Genomic DNA, 16,195 nt, shown 5'->3' with positions numbered 1-16,195 from the left:
GCTATTTTATGGCGTATGTGTGATAATTAGTGCTAATATAGGTAGCCTAGTTTTCATGGTGGATTTATCCAGTACACCGAATAATCCTAATTCTTACAGCAAATAAAGCACAATATTAAAATGAATGAAAATCCGCAAAAAGATCAAGGTTGACATATCTTCTACATTGGCAATATATTTATTTTCCAGAAAATAGTGAGTGAATGTAGTACTTTGTTAGACTGAAGGCATGGCAGAGACATATAATGTATTCGCAAACACCATCAGATTCACGGACCAAATAAGGTAATAGTAAGATTTTTCCATTTTCACAACTATTAATATAAGATACAAGAATAGTAAATATTCATATGTCATATAGATGTAATTATTCATACTTACATTGGATATAAATTGATGTTGCTTCTAGAAATCAGTCTTCCAATTCAATGGTAGATGTGATTTTTTTGTGGATGATGGATGATTTTATGATGCAGATGGATGGAATGAAACAACAAAGCAACTTACCTAGAAGAAAGATAAAAGTACCAAATACGTTTAATATTGCTAGTACATCGTATTGAGTAATACAAATACATATTAAAAGTATAACGAAATTAATATACGTATATTGTATATATCTTAACCCGTAAGTAGTCGCGTCATTTTTTGTAACGTAAGTACTCGCGTGGGGGTGCCACAGACCCCCATATTTTTTGTTGTTTTTTTTAGCTGTTAATTAAAATATTGCTGTGAGAATTGCTAGAGACATTCCTTATAACCTTTTTTTTCGGGCCTTGATAAAATGCTTGTTCTATTTTAGGAAGGTACTGTAAGTGGCAGCAGTATAACCAACTCCATTTTCAAGAAAATCACTAAGGAAACTTGCTGGGAGTCCAGGAGACCCCCACGCGAGCACTTACGGGTTAAGTAAACATAACTAATAGAATCAGGCAAATATATTTATTTTGTACAGTTGAGAATTTTACAACCTTTGAGGATTGAACCTTGCCAAGTATTTGGCAAGTAAACGTCAATCAACGTGAGTAGTTGTGAAGCGAAACCTCAAAGAAAATACATTCCTGGTTTTCTGAAAATCCTAAACATTTTACGAAAAGTTCGCTCGAAAAAACTTAAATTAAAGAAAACTTAATAGACTTCACCTCTAGTCGACAAATTCAACTCTAAGCAACAGGCCCACTAGGAAGGCTCAAGGAATGTTGAGGTCATAATTCACGGACGTTTTGTGTAGCTCTCTAGAAACGGCTATTTTAAATGGCTTTCTTCAGAGACGAAAAATGAAAACTATGAATAAAAAACAGTTTTGAAACTGAAGGCTTTATTATACCCCAATACATACAATGACCTATACAAAACTCACCGGTCAGCCTGCTAGGACATCGCCGTAAGGAATCCAGAGCAACCTGAACAACGTGAGTCATTTGTTTCGGTGCAGAAGGCATTATCAGTGATCGTGCGTCAGGCAAAAACATATCACTTTGACTGAGAATGGCGCACAGATAAGAACTTAGTGTCCAATTACGGCACCCAAAATCAACGGTGGGTGATGTAATCCTGAATTGGAAACGTCACGGTGTCACCAGCGTACCTAAACGGCCCGGACGATCCAAGAAATTGACGGACAGGGACCGGAGAGTGCTGAAATTAGTAATATCCAGCAATCACCGTCAAACTGCATCTACCATCCAGCACGAGTTCCACACTGCATCGGGCACATGGAACAGTATTGCCATCCCACCTGATACCTATCAGCAACTGGCAGAATGACTTCCTTGAAGAATATATGCTGTGATCCAGGCAACAGAATGATTGGTTGTCTTTATATGCCACATCCGTCTCTAAAGGATTGAAGATAGCTCTCAGTTTTCCATCAAAGACGCAAGAAAATTGATGCCCTAAAAGCCATCCAAGCCTGTGAGTGGGTATTGAATGAGTTATTTAACAAGTTAAATGCCAATGAAACCTATAACTCACACCAGTCTTCTTCGTCCAGATAATGCCTCCGTCCGTGTTTTCAATGGAACTTTCTGTTTGTGTTTATATACCACGTCCGCTTCTAAAGGGTTTGGAGATAGCTTTCAGTCTTTCTTTAGAGAAGCAAGGAAATGTATGCCCTAAAAGCCATCTGTACCTATGAGTAAGGATTGAATTAGTTATTTGACAAATTAAACACAAATGATGCTTATAACTCACACCTGTACATTCCGTCCTGATGTGTTTATATACCCTACCTGTTCTCAACGTAACGATCTGTTTGTGTTTATATGCCACTTATATATCTAATGGATTAGAGGATAGCTCTCACTCTTTCTTCAGAGACGTAAGAAAATGGATATCCTAAAGGCCATCCAGGCCTATTAGTGAGTATTGCATGAGATGTTTAACAATTTAAACGTCAATGTGGCTTATGACTCACACCTGTATATTCCGTGCAGATGATGTGTTTATATACCCCATCTGTTCTCAATGGAACGACCTGTTTGTGTTTATATGCCACACATATATGCCACTAAAGAGTTAAATAAGTTTTCTCATTTGTATCTTATTTTAGTGAATGTGGACCTTTATCTCTGAATAACTTTGATCGAAAGCAGTGAGTTATTTGTCACACATCAAAGAAAAGGGGCTATGTTTTATGGGGAAAGGATACTGCATGTTTTAATTTTCGTACTGGATACTGCATGTTCCAGTAAAACATGCCACATCAGTAACATGCAGTATCCTTTCCAGTATACTACATGTTACTGATGTGGCAGGTTTTAATTTTCATGTAATGAATCTCCATTATTGTAGGATACTTGTGCCAAGCCAACAAGGTTCCATATACCACGGTCGTCAGTTAACATATTATTTTTGAGATAGCAATTTTCAGCTTTAATGATGTCCATGAATTTTAAATTTTTATATCTCCTTTTATTTCTCTTCTCTAAATTTTCTATCACCTCCATCGATATTTAATACCTTCTAAGTTAATGTTTTAAGCAGTTTCTCTTTCGCTTTACAATTACATTTTAATGCAGTTGTTTCCTCTTTTATTATTCTGAATACCTTTATATAGTTCTTTCTTCCAAACCAGTTATTTTTTTTTATTTTCTCCACATATACACTTGTGACCACGCCAGTACTTGTGAAACTTATTATCGAAATGTCCCTTGTCCACCCAACAAAAATTTTGGCAAATCGAAAAAAAAACTAATAATTATTTGAAAGGTTATTAAGTTTTGTTAGATTTGGTGTAGAAATTCTTTAAACCATTATTGCCTTATTTTATAAACAAATTCCATTATTCAGGACACAAGTAATGAATAATAAAGGTATTTAATTTGGACAAGGGACAGTTTGAAACTAAAAAATGGACAAGGGAAGTTTTGAAAGCAAATCTATCGGACAAGAGACAATTTGATGCAAAATAATGAGAATGTGAATATTTTATTCACTTTAATATTAGGGCCTACCACTGATATCTATGAAAATGAACTGCGATACTCCACAGGTTTCTGACAAATCACTTTTATAAGTGCCTTCAAACTTCAAGCACCTATTTTACTAACATGTTAGAAATAAGTCAAACAATATGTTTAATGTGACGTCAACAATGTAATCACCATAAAATATAAGGTTATCGCACAAAGTTTTTGTCAATTATCTCGGTTGAGCCAGTGGTACCAACCAACTAGTTTGTGGACTTAAATATCCATTAAATGTTCTAGAAAGCAATAATTATTGCACTTTTGTGTCAAGTAATTGCTGAGGAAATTCCTTGGACAAGAGGCAGTTTGAAATAAAACAGGAAGAATCGTGTTCAAAGAGGAATGGACATAGGACGTTTTGCTTCGAAACTTTATTGCTGTAAGGTGTCCGCCATTTTGCAGTAGACAAGAGTCGTTTCGAATGCAAGTGTATATTTCAAATCCATTTTTCTCTGCGTTCTGGGACGTTTTGACTAGATATAAAAGTGCAAAGATATAGACAATTATCCGATGATTCTTTGTATATTGATGTAATTTAAAAAAAAAAGTGAACAAGAGACGTTTTTTTTAATAAGCTCCACACTTTTTTCATTACTTTTGCATAGTGTTTATGTCATTTCCTCTTAGAATGCAATGGTTTACAGGAAATATTGGGTGAGTGTTTTTTTTAGCACTTTATTCAAAGATCCACGAAATATATTTTTTTCTTGTATCACCTACCGTGCTTCCTCTAGTGTATATGGATTAACAAGAATCAAAAGTGGCAAATTCCTACTGTTTTCAATTTTAATAGACTGCTAAAGGCAGGAATGAAACTATTCTACGAACAGTGAATTCCGTTTCTTACTATACCTTACATGTTTCGCTCTATGTGGATTCAATACAAATGCGGAAGTGGTCAATGTGTCATATCCAGTCTCGAAAGATATAGCTATAAGTTCAAAAATGAATCCTACTTCTGGATAACTGAATCCATATAGGAAACATAACTCACCTTCTCCAATCGTTTACACTCTTTAGGGAACCAATATTAACCCCGAGAGAGGTTTATTTCTACCGCTTCAGGTTTCGAAAGAGTGTTAAGGACTAAGATTGAACCTGTGTGCTTGAAACATTGAATCCATACTGAAAACGATACTCACTATCTCTTTATTTCTTTTCTCTGACACATATCGGCATACTAACGATTGGAAATGAATCATTCTATAATATTGTTGATGTTAATTAGAGTTCTTTTGTCCCTTTTCAGCAGCAAGGCTGTAAGAGACGTGGACCTAGATATTAAAGTGGGATCCGAACCACACGGTGTCTTACCGGGAATTGAAACCTAGTTTTCCCCACCAAAGATACATGCACTAACTCATAGCCACGAGGGAGTTCGTTCTACAATAGTTCAGATTCTAATTACAAATAACGTCATTAAATTAATTACTAAACATTAATTACAAATTTTGTAAATAAAATTGACAGGTGAAAAGCAAGACATGTTTCAAACTTGTAACTTATCGTTACAGTAGTACGTACAGTAGTGAGTTATTTCAATCACTGTAACGATAAGTTACAAACTAGAACAAAGAAATGACAATAGAAACATGCTGCATAAGCTCTTACATACGCGGCTCTTACATATTACCAGTAATGGCAGTTGAGTTTATTCTCATTTCTTACTTATACGTTACACAACTAAGTCAAATAACATAATGCAGCAAACATAAGTGAGTTCTAACATGTAGCAACACATGACTTATGTGCCCCTTTTTTCCACCTGGTAAACGTGTTCGTTTGGAACTTACGATCATGTATCGTGTTCCATTTGACATCGATTCTCATCAATGACGTACTAGAGATCCCAATCACCACCGACTGTTACCATCTTGAGTTTGCAATACTTGTCTTCGTGAGAAAACAGGTTCCAGTGCATCACATTCTGGCGTGTATGACCAGAGTACATAACTTTCAGGGCCTATGGGATAACGATCATTCTACTTTCGGTTCGACGACGTTGCGAATCGCAAGAGTAAGTATATTTCCATCTTTCAATATGTTCTTCCACTTATGCAAGTTCTAATGCGATACTCGTAGAGGAGTTGGATAGCTTTCCTTGTAAGTCTATATTATTTTGTTTCATTTCTTCTTCAAGATTTTCTAGCTTCTCTTATTGTAACATGATACGTACGTGCCTATCCTGAGCAACAATTTAATACTTAGAAACAAGTCAATAAAATATTCATAATAAATTAAATAAGAAATGTTAATATTATGTCAATAAATATTTAAACAGTACAATATATATATATATATATGTCAACACAAAGTAAGTGGTAGCTATATCTATTTTCGTAATATGAGAATTATCCATCAAATATGGGTATCAAGGCAATGTTATGGAAGCATTGCTAAATACATTATTCATGACAAGAGAATTCCAATACTACACAATATCATGTAATCTGTTCCGTACAAAATCCCAAAAGAGCATATGAAAATCACACGATCAGTTAGTTATTTGGTAGAGATTTCTGAGTGTTTCATATTTTTTTGGTTAGATATTATAAATGTATTTACACAGAAATCTGTATTTTAAATCTACAAAATAACATACTAATCATACAAAAATGAGGGATTTGATTTATTGAGAAATAATTTTATTATTTTGTTATCTTTACACTCATTTGCATAGTAATTTGCTTTGAACAAATTCTAACTTTGTGAAACTTTTATAAAAGCCTGGATTCCCTTCAGGAAATCTAGAAATCTGTGTTTTTACTATATGATAATAAAGTTTTCTTTAAAAAGTAGTCTATGATTATCTAAGAATATTTTTCACAACGAAAATACGATACAATTGCTTCATTACTAATAGTTGCATTGATACGTAAATAAAATCGGTAACAAAAAGTTTTGAAAGTAAAGCTACGAAATATGAAACGTATAAGGTGAAGTGAATTCAAAGAAGAAAGAAAGAAATATAGACTTGAATTTACCTAACTTTTTTATCAACTAGGCTATGTGAAACATGAACCTATGGTTTATGGTAGAATCCGAACTAAAGTAATCCGTTTAAATTTTAAGGTTCTATCGCCAAGAATCAAAGCCAGGTCCCTATGCATAAGTCTCATACGCTAGCTATTAGACTAGGAAAAAGTAAAGATTTGTCACCACCAAAAGTATGCAGGAAGAAATCTACAGTTTGAAGTGGGATCTGAATTACTGTCCGATACTCACCCATTGGAAATTGTGCTCCAGTCATAAGCGTGGAATGCACATGAATCATTCGTTCGAAATATTACGAAAATTAGTACACGATAATCGTAAGTACACATTAATGGCAGATTTGTTTGTTTTCCTTTCTTAGTAAAGGATGGTTAATGGCCTACAGTACTACCGTGTCGACAAACGCTCTCTCGCACAGTTGGATTCAGTACAATGATGTTGATGATGAGTGGTTGAAGTTAACGTTATTACCTCATCGAAGACGAAAAATGAAAAGAAACAAAAGATTCTATGTTGCCCTCTAAAACCGTTTTTCCGCAGAAAACAAAAAACCCGTATTCGTTTATTTTTGGGTGTTGCCCTACACAGAGTTTCGTTGCAATTCTTCATGTCCTTCAGTCACTTCTGACATACTGTTATTAGCACTTTTGATGTTTTGTGATCAAAGGTTTGGATTGGTCCGTTCTCCATACAACCGTTTTTTCCAGGGAAATACGGAATACGTATTCCTTCATTTTACGTCTACAAGATCTGTGCACAATTTCGATCACTTCGGTTCACTTGTTTTTTTTTCCTTTGGGGCGTCAAATTTCAAACTTTTGTGTGGGGCTTTTGCCCTATAAAACCGTTTTCCGCAGAAAATAAAAAAAAAAAAACACGTATTCGTTTATTTCATGTGTAGTATCTATCTAGCAAATTTTATCAAAATAGGAGTGTTACACTTGAGAAGTGTTACTTGTTAGAAGAATAGAATAAAAATCATTTTTGAATTAGTATTCAATGCATCTTTTAACGTAGGTTTTATTTTTGGCCGCCCACTGGTAAATAGGAGTGATGTTTTCCCCAATTCAAATCCTTTGCAATGAAAACGAGAGATAATTTGAGAAAGAATATGAATTTTAGAACAATTACTTCTAGTAGTACTTTTAGATGCACTACGATTGTCATTGATGTTTAACGACACATAACGTTGGAATCTATAATAATTACCATCTGATTATATTTATGACTGGAATTACATGTTGTAGTCTCCAGCAGTATCATGATATCCGTAAGCGCAATTTATATTTTATGTCCTGAGTATTATATACTATAATACAATCAACTGTCACTCCATACTGGTGATTTTCTAATATTAAAAAAACGAATATTAATAGTAAATGTAAAGTACGCATATATTTAAATAAAAGTTTCCTTGATTAAATTACTTCTTTCTGTCTCACTTTCTTCATTTAAATATTACTAGTTATGGAAACTCAAATCTATTCTCCCAATAAAAATATAGAGCGACAAATCAGAAATGTTTTCCTTCCAACGTTTTCGCTCTCAATAGAGACTATGGAGCGATGTTTCGACGCGACAACTCGCTCCTCGTAAGACATTTGATGTATTTAATTAGCAACTAATTTTCCATGTTTGTATACCGCAGCTGCAACCCTAAGGATGCCATTGGGGCAGGGACATTTTCCCGCTTGTGTGTCTTTCCGCTAGTTTATAAAAAATGCAAATTTAAATGAAAGAAAAATCTTTGAGATGAAAAATAGATAACATACAGTGAAGTGTAGATTTATATTAATCGAAAAAAAACACATCAAATGTACTGTTCATTAGATTTTTCTTACAGAAATTCCAATTCAAAGTTGGGCTGCATCACTTAATCGGTTATCAAACCTAATTAGTAAAACATTTTCTTTCAACAAGGCAAGTGAGATTATTTTCACGTACTCTTTCTGCGAACACTAGAACTAAATTCTATCCAGCACGATCGGTTTGTAAGTAATCATTAGCATTGCAAATCCTGATGTCCCGGAGATATAAACCAATTCCGATTCAAAAATTTATTCTGTAATTTACAAGAAACTCGAGATATAATACTGTATTCTAAAATTTCTAAATGTCGATTTAGCAGAAACTTCACACTTACTTCATCTTTAACAGATGAGCTACTACCTATACACATGACATTTCTGAGTGAGCTTATTCTACCAATCAAGCACCTATCCAGAGAGTACAGAATCATGCATTGCGGATTATTTCAGGTCACTCCATAACCACCAGGAAAGTGTAACTTCAAGAAGACCTGGATCTTCAGTGTATCCAAGACATGATGGTCAGTCAATCTTGAACCATATGGGTACATCTTCGTGAAAGAACTATTCCATGTCAGCACATCTTACTGCCTAGTATTATAATTCATTTAACAATAATCAAATTGAGAAAGGAACAGTAACCTCTCATCATTCAACAACGCTTCCTCAGTAAACTCTATATTTACAACTACTACAAATATGAAACGCTGACTGCTAACATAAATCTGTACTCTTCATCAGAGGATAGCCAGTCAGTCAGTCGAGGCCTTTCTACGATACCTCAGAGTAAATTAATATTTTCCCACTGTGGCTTTTTGTACAGGAAATCCGGATTTAGTTCTGATGAGAAAACATGCGATTCTGGTTTCATCTAAAACTGTAGTTTCATGTATAATATTATTGTTAGGAAAATGGTGCTTAGCGGGAATGCCTCAATCATAGTACGAGGTTTTTTCTGAATGGAATGTTGTTCATGAGAGTTTTAGAAATATATAATCGTGTTCGAGATTTTCACCTTTACGTCCACAATTATACCAAAATTATTTATTTCTACTGATCATTTGTTTATTTCAGCTCAATGATTCCTCAACTCGTGGCACGCGATCCGCTGATATGTGGTACGTTAGAATTTTCGTAGTATTAATTATGGTGATACGCCAAGGGAGAATGTTGGGAACTCATCCATACTGTACATACCAGTGGAATGTAAAATTTGAGATTTCATTTCCTTTATTTCTAAAGAAAAATAAAATAAAATAAGTATCAAATATTTTAAACATATTTCATCTGGTACAATGCAGTTTTCCATTAATATTTTCCATTAATGTCTTAATATATAACTATATTTACTGGATATTAAAATGTGAGTTTCATACAATAAACCAAAAATGTTACGTGTACAGAGCACATCTCTTATTCTAGACTAGATAAATGATAAACAAAGCAAGTTAAAGTCTATGAAACATTGGTGGAATGGAAACAATAAGATGTACGGAACGACATTGTGCTAGCTTATAGATATGATATTGTCTTTTGCAATTACTTTAGACTTAAAATTTCTCTAGAGGAAACGGCGGAACGGGATTTGCATTTGGGAACTGCTTTTACAATAGATATGAAATGCGCAAAATTCGCTGGAAAAGATTCAAGAAGAAAGAATTCAATAGAACACAATATAGAATGGGGAATGGGGAAAGAAAAATAATAGATATTTGAAGGAGAAGAGAAGAAATTAAAAACCAAAAGGGAATGAATAGAGGGGACAGAATGAATTGGTAGACGTGTGGCTACCATCAAGAAAGGGTTTTTCCACGGTCCAACGTTAGAAGGGAAAGAAGAAAGAGGTAGACGGCTGGGAAATTGTGGAACGAGTAGAAAAGGCTAAGGAAAAAGCTTCCTAACTAAATTTTCGCACTTCGTTAATTGATCTTTGAGTTACTAACTGTTAGAATGGGAAAGGGTGGGCGAAAGAGAGAGGAAGAAAGAAGAAAAACGACAAAAATAGAGTAAAGAACAAAGAAAAATGGGTACAAGGGCGATGCCGATGAAGAAAGTGGAATGGGAAGAGGGGGGAGTCTTTATACGGAGAAAGAAGTGAAACGAAAAATTGGAAAGAACCATTCGACGTCTAACCATTTTGATTCTCTTTAATCTACTCTGCCTTCCTTCTCTTCATACTCGTTTCGAAAATTTCCGATTGCCATTTCTTATTTTACTTTCAGACAGAAAGGCATTACAATCTATCCATATTCATTCTAAGAATTATTTCTTAGTAATAAGGCATATATATATATATAATTTTTAAAATTCCTCTTTCCTCTTATGTTACGAACAAAATCAGAAAAATATAATATGAATTTATTTATCAGTTTATCTCCAATAATCTAGCATATTTTTTCTGGAAACATTAGCAATAGAGATAGAAGGCCATCGTAAGGATTAACGACAGGGCTTACAATTTCCTAGATTGTAAAACTTGCACTGTACAAAATAAATATCAAGTTATTTGTAGTCCCTTTGATAACACTTTCTGTTTTTTTTTTTTTTTTTTTTTTTGTAATATACATCCATAATACATCTCATGGCCTCATATAGGGCAAATTCTCAATGAATTTGTGAGATTATATATACACATCTCAATACAGATTTCTATCAGTCTGGTATGGGAGAGGAAGAATAGATCACAATGGTCTACCACACAAGTTTCCAACGAAAGAAACTCCAATAACTCGAATACAACTCCAATAACCCATTATTTGTTCCCGTATATTTGTCTTAGTCTGCAGCTAAATAACTCATAAACACGTATAATATATGGGTTTCTACTCATAACATCCAATATGTATGAGTTTTTAATAAGTTATTTTGTATGTGTGTGTGTGGTTGTTGTGTAACCAAGGATCTTGTGTATATCTGTTTTCCAAATTGACTCTCGCAAGAACTTGAGTGATTTCTTACCTCTTTCATCGACTTCAGGAGCCAAGTGGAGAGAAAAATAATAAGATAAGGACATTTTTTACTTCAAGATTCCAATCCAAAACAGTCAGTTTGTGATGGATGGTGTCGTTTATGAACAAAGACTTGTAGAAGACAGTCAAGTTTTAATAGAACATTTGTTATAATTGTATTATATTAGTAGCACGAGATCGTAAACACACTCACAATTTATCAATACTGTACCTATAATTCTCAGAACTACACTAAGACAAATTACAATAATGTGATGTTCAATGTATACAGCATTGAGAGCAGCATAAACGTCTGGAAAATCATTTTTTGTGTTGTTTATAGTGCAAAGTGTGTGTACATTGATTTGGATTACTGGTAAAATATGTAATATATTAGGATCTGTTGAGTTTTCTTGAAGCCTATGGATACACTCTAACATAAGCAAGTTTCTCTCAACTATCATATCAATTCATAACAACTCTAGCATCACCCAAGAAAGACTATTTACAATATATATATTAGAAATCTTAATGATATCACTGACATAAGTATTGATTTACTTGTTTATTTATTGAAGTTTTACGGACTTAGTTAAACACACCATAAGATCACTGTTAATATTAAGAGCATAGCTGAATGGTCTACGCGAAACATACATATTATGTAGGATGTATCTTCGTCAAGAGTTTTTCGAGTGACTCGATAGTCGGTTGTCGGTTTCGTGTTACACAATGTTACTTGAGGAATGCACTTTAGAAAAAAAGTACCACTGCACTAAATCTGCTTGCTTTCATTTGTTAGTTTTAACCAAGTCTTTTTTTCAATTATAACTGAAACATTCATCTATAATTTATAAGCGAAATTACAGTAAGCGCTTTTGGAAATCATTGAAGAAAACTAAGCTCCAAGAGTAAACTACCCCTCGCTGACCTTTACAGGAAAAAATAGCTTACGTTACTTTTTAGTGTTGTTAATGGAATATTTATTTATGAAAAGTAAACACAATGCAGTAAGTAGGTTTTCATAAAACCATCACACACCCCAAAAACTCACTCCCAAACGTAAACTAAACCTATTGGAAGTAGTTTATTCATTGATATGTGTGACAATTTATCTTCCTAATGGTAAACTTTTATATAGAGACATTTTTTTCAAAGTGATATTATTTCCTTCAAAAAGGTAAGCATAATTCAGAAAGTTTCACTTTCGTTGTAACTTCAGATGTTTTGTATTATTACTTTGGCAAGGAAAAAATAATCCAATAAGAATTGAAGACGGAACATTGAAAATATTAAAACGAAAACAAAAGTCATTATTTTGAAAAAAAAATGATAAGTTGCAGAATATGTGAAAAAAATATTGAGCATGAGTGTACGTTTACACCTTTCTGGTAGTAGAAAAGAGAAACATTTATTGTACTAGTGTATAAAATATAACATAGACAAACTATATTTGCTATGTGATCATGCTCACTTAATCATTGTGGCTAATGAGATTATTATCCTGAAGTACTGTCTGGGAGGTACGCTGAATAATATTGGTGTCTTCCCAGAAATAATTCTTATCAAAATGAAGTGAAATCTTTACAAGCATGTTCGTTTTCAACTTCTTTACAAACTAGTCTAACTTTCCTCAGGTACACAAATTAGGATATTGACACACCTATCTAAGCATTATCTAGTTTCGCTTCTTTATTTGTGATATCCTTTTTCATCTTTGAGATTTAGATTTAAAGTAAATCAGTTAGTTTCATAATCACGGGAAATATTCCATTAACAAACCTTTATTCTAAATACATACTGCCTTTACAGACTAATTATCTTGACAGGACAGTGTTAATGGAATATTGATGGTCACTTCAATACAATAGTTGTCATAAATAGGATCATCTATAAAGGTTGAGGATGTTCGCTTTATGGACTGGGTTTTTACAAAACTGTTAATAATGTAGTAACACCTAACCTCAATTAAATAATAAGTAAACACATTTAACAGGTTTATCCCATATATTTTCTTCGACTTCTTATTCTTTACAGCTTCTATATCCCGTTTCAAATCCTTTGTGTAAACTTGTTACTGATTATTCAGACACGGATATGATTTAACCTTACAAATAGAACTTGTTGTCGTTAAATAACTCATTTCACAATCAATTGAGAAGTACTAATCAGGAAAAGAAGAAACAATACCAAAAGTAAACTTCTGTTTATCAATGACTTATAGCAATTGTGCCAAATGCCCTATTGTTCTAAATAACAATTAAATGTTTTTTTTTTTTGACTAAAAGTCTTTTATAATCTTGTCTTTGATGACCCATAACTGAAGTGAAATCTTTCAGTTTTACGTTCCACACTTAAGCCGGCTAGGCTAAGGGAGACCTTGTGATGGAAGATGAATGCAATGGTGAAATGAATAAGGTGGGAGGAAAGGGAGAATTCCGAAAAATCCACGAACACAGTGTTTATCCACCACAAAGTCCATTTGGAGCGAATTGGGATGGAACCAGGAAACCCACGAACCAGGGGTGAACGCTCTACCCCTGAGTCCTCTAAATGTCTATAATCGTGTTAAGTTTGGTCAAAATTAATGAGACCGTTTGACTTCGACACTTACTCCCATTCTCTATTTTTCAAAAGAGAAAAATTAAACAAAGCATGAAAAAGTGATGAGGAGTGTACAAACTATAAATGAATAAGTGTCATCAAGACAATAACTTGTATTTTCTTACATTATATAGAACACAAATGGTATTTGCTTCTAGTAATATCCTAAATGTATTTATCCACATATTGTATTTTTATTATAAATTTGTTCCATACATCGAATATATGTATGAATATAACTGTCACCCCGAAAATTAAAAAAAAAAGTTGCATTCTATCTCCACATAATATCATGATCACATTTTTTTGTTCGTTTTTCTGACATGCTATTTCAAAAGCAGGGCAAAAATAGTTGGGCAATATTGCCTCGAAGTGAAACCACCTACATTTACCGTCGCTACCACACACAGTAATGACGTATTCCCCCTCTCTATTTTCCCCGCAGCCTCCTGTTCAAAAACCAATCCATCCCCTTCTCCCCCAAAACTCAAACCCTTTTCTCGCCAATACTGAAAAGAAGGGAAAAGCGATCTATCGCGTGCAGCTGGTGCTAATCGAAGTTGCAGAGGTCGATATAGAAAACGGAGTGAAAAGAAAGAAAGAAAAAAAAGTATACGAAAGAGAAGGGTGTGCTTCGTGTTCACACACACACACACATAAACCAACCTACAGATACACATATACTTGATCGATACTTAGTAACGAGAGAGATCTATCGCTTTTAGGTCATGAGAAGCGTGAGAAAAGTTCCCACGAGTGTTATGAATAACTCACTCTGACCTCACACTGTTTCTGAACTATTTTGAGCACATATCCCAATATAGTCCACGCAGGGACTTCTCATGTTTACTCCATGTCTGTACTACACTACACTACGTTCATTCTTTCTATTACATTTTTCCTAACGAAATGCTTCACAAAGTGTTGAAAATTAAACTTTCACCATCAATCTGTGAAATCAGGATATATAAATAGATAAGTTTGGGACTATCTAGTCACATAGTTTATTAGGTTACTCACTAAATAGAAAAATGCTTACGTTTTACTATGTCATATTGTTAAACACTGCCTGCTAGTTATTTACTCTTTAGACATGTAAATAATTTAATTACACGTGAAATTAATATCCAGTAAAATCAATTGTAACTTCCGCTAATGTAAAACCAAACTTTTAGAGTAACACAAATCGTAACTTCCGATAACGTAAAAAAAAAAAAACTGACAGTAACATCAATTGTAACTTCCGATACAGTAAAAAAAACGAATTATAAAACCACATCACTGTAAAATCAATTGAAGACCTTTATTGATAATCATCCCGAGTGCAGGGGAATATTTTTATTCAGGAGGAGCATAAAACATTATAACATTGAATGTTTTGTTTTGAAGTCTTTTTTCGTAGTCTGTCCTTTGTTCCTTTTAGTCCCACCTTAAAGTTTCAACTGTATGAAAGAGATATACCAATATGAAAAACATTTATGTATGTCTGTGAACTTCGGTTCTGTTTCAATTCAAGTTATCAAGTTGAAATATTTTTGTGTTGTTAGGTACCACTATATGTTCAAAGTATGAGTAGTTCGTTTTATGTAATATACTAGTAAAAACATGATTTTTTTTTGTTTTTCCGAGAATCTTGCAGTGGCGAGTCTAGAAGGCAAAAAGCTGGGGTACCAGCCAGAACACAGACTATGATATATCATCAGTTTACTATAAACTTTCAAAAATATATAAATAATAGCTTAAATTATTTTTGTCACTGAAAAAACTGGGATGGTGGCTAGGCTGCAAGGACTAGATACGTCACTGGATTTTTGCCCGCAAGCAAATTCTAAAATGACATTACCACGTTGTGTTATAATATTTTTGAATATTTGTAGTGATTTACGTATTCATTAAGTATTTTTCTGATATTACATATAAAACGTATAGAAATCGTATACCAAAGAATAAATTTTGGTCTAGCAAAAGAGTCTAATAATATTGTTATCACATGGTTATATCAACTTTGGTTTATCGTTGTTTGTGAGAAAAGTCAAATAAAGCACTTTAGCCGAATAAAATTGCTCTCAAAAACGTCCTAAATACTTCAACTGAATTGAATACCATCCTATGCTATTCTATTAAGCTGACATTATTTTCTATTGAAAGGAAGAATTTAAATTGAATTTAGACTATACTATTAAGTAAATAGTTTATGGGACATAGATGTCAACGAATATAAAAAAAACATATAATACAAGAAAAGTGAATTTAGAATTTTGTTTTTAAAAATTCAGGTTCTCAACTGCAATAATGTATATATATATATAAGCATTCATTGTTACCTTCAATAGTATAAAATAAGTTCGAGTCAAATCAACTATAAAATGAA

This window comes from Thermobia domestica, chromosome 5 (genome assembly GCF_964235325.1).
Source record: "Thermobia domestica chromosome 5, izTheDome1.hap1.1, whole genome shotgun sequence".
In the NCBI taxonomy this organism is placed as follows: Eukaryota; Metazoa; Arthropoda; class Insecta; order Zygentoma; family Lepismatidae; genus Thermobia; species Thermobia domestica.
Note: the sequence above shows the minus strand (reverse complement) of the source record.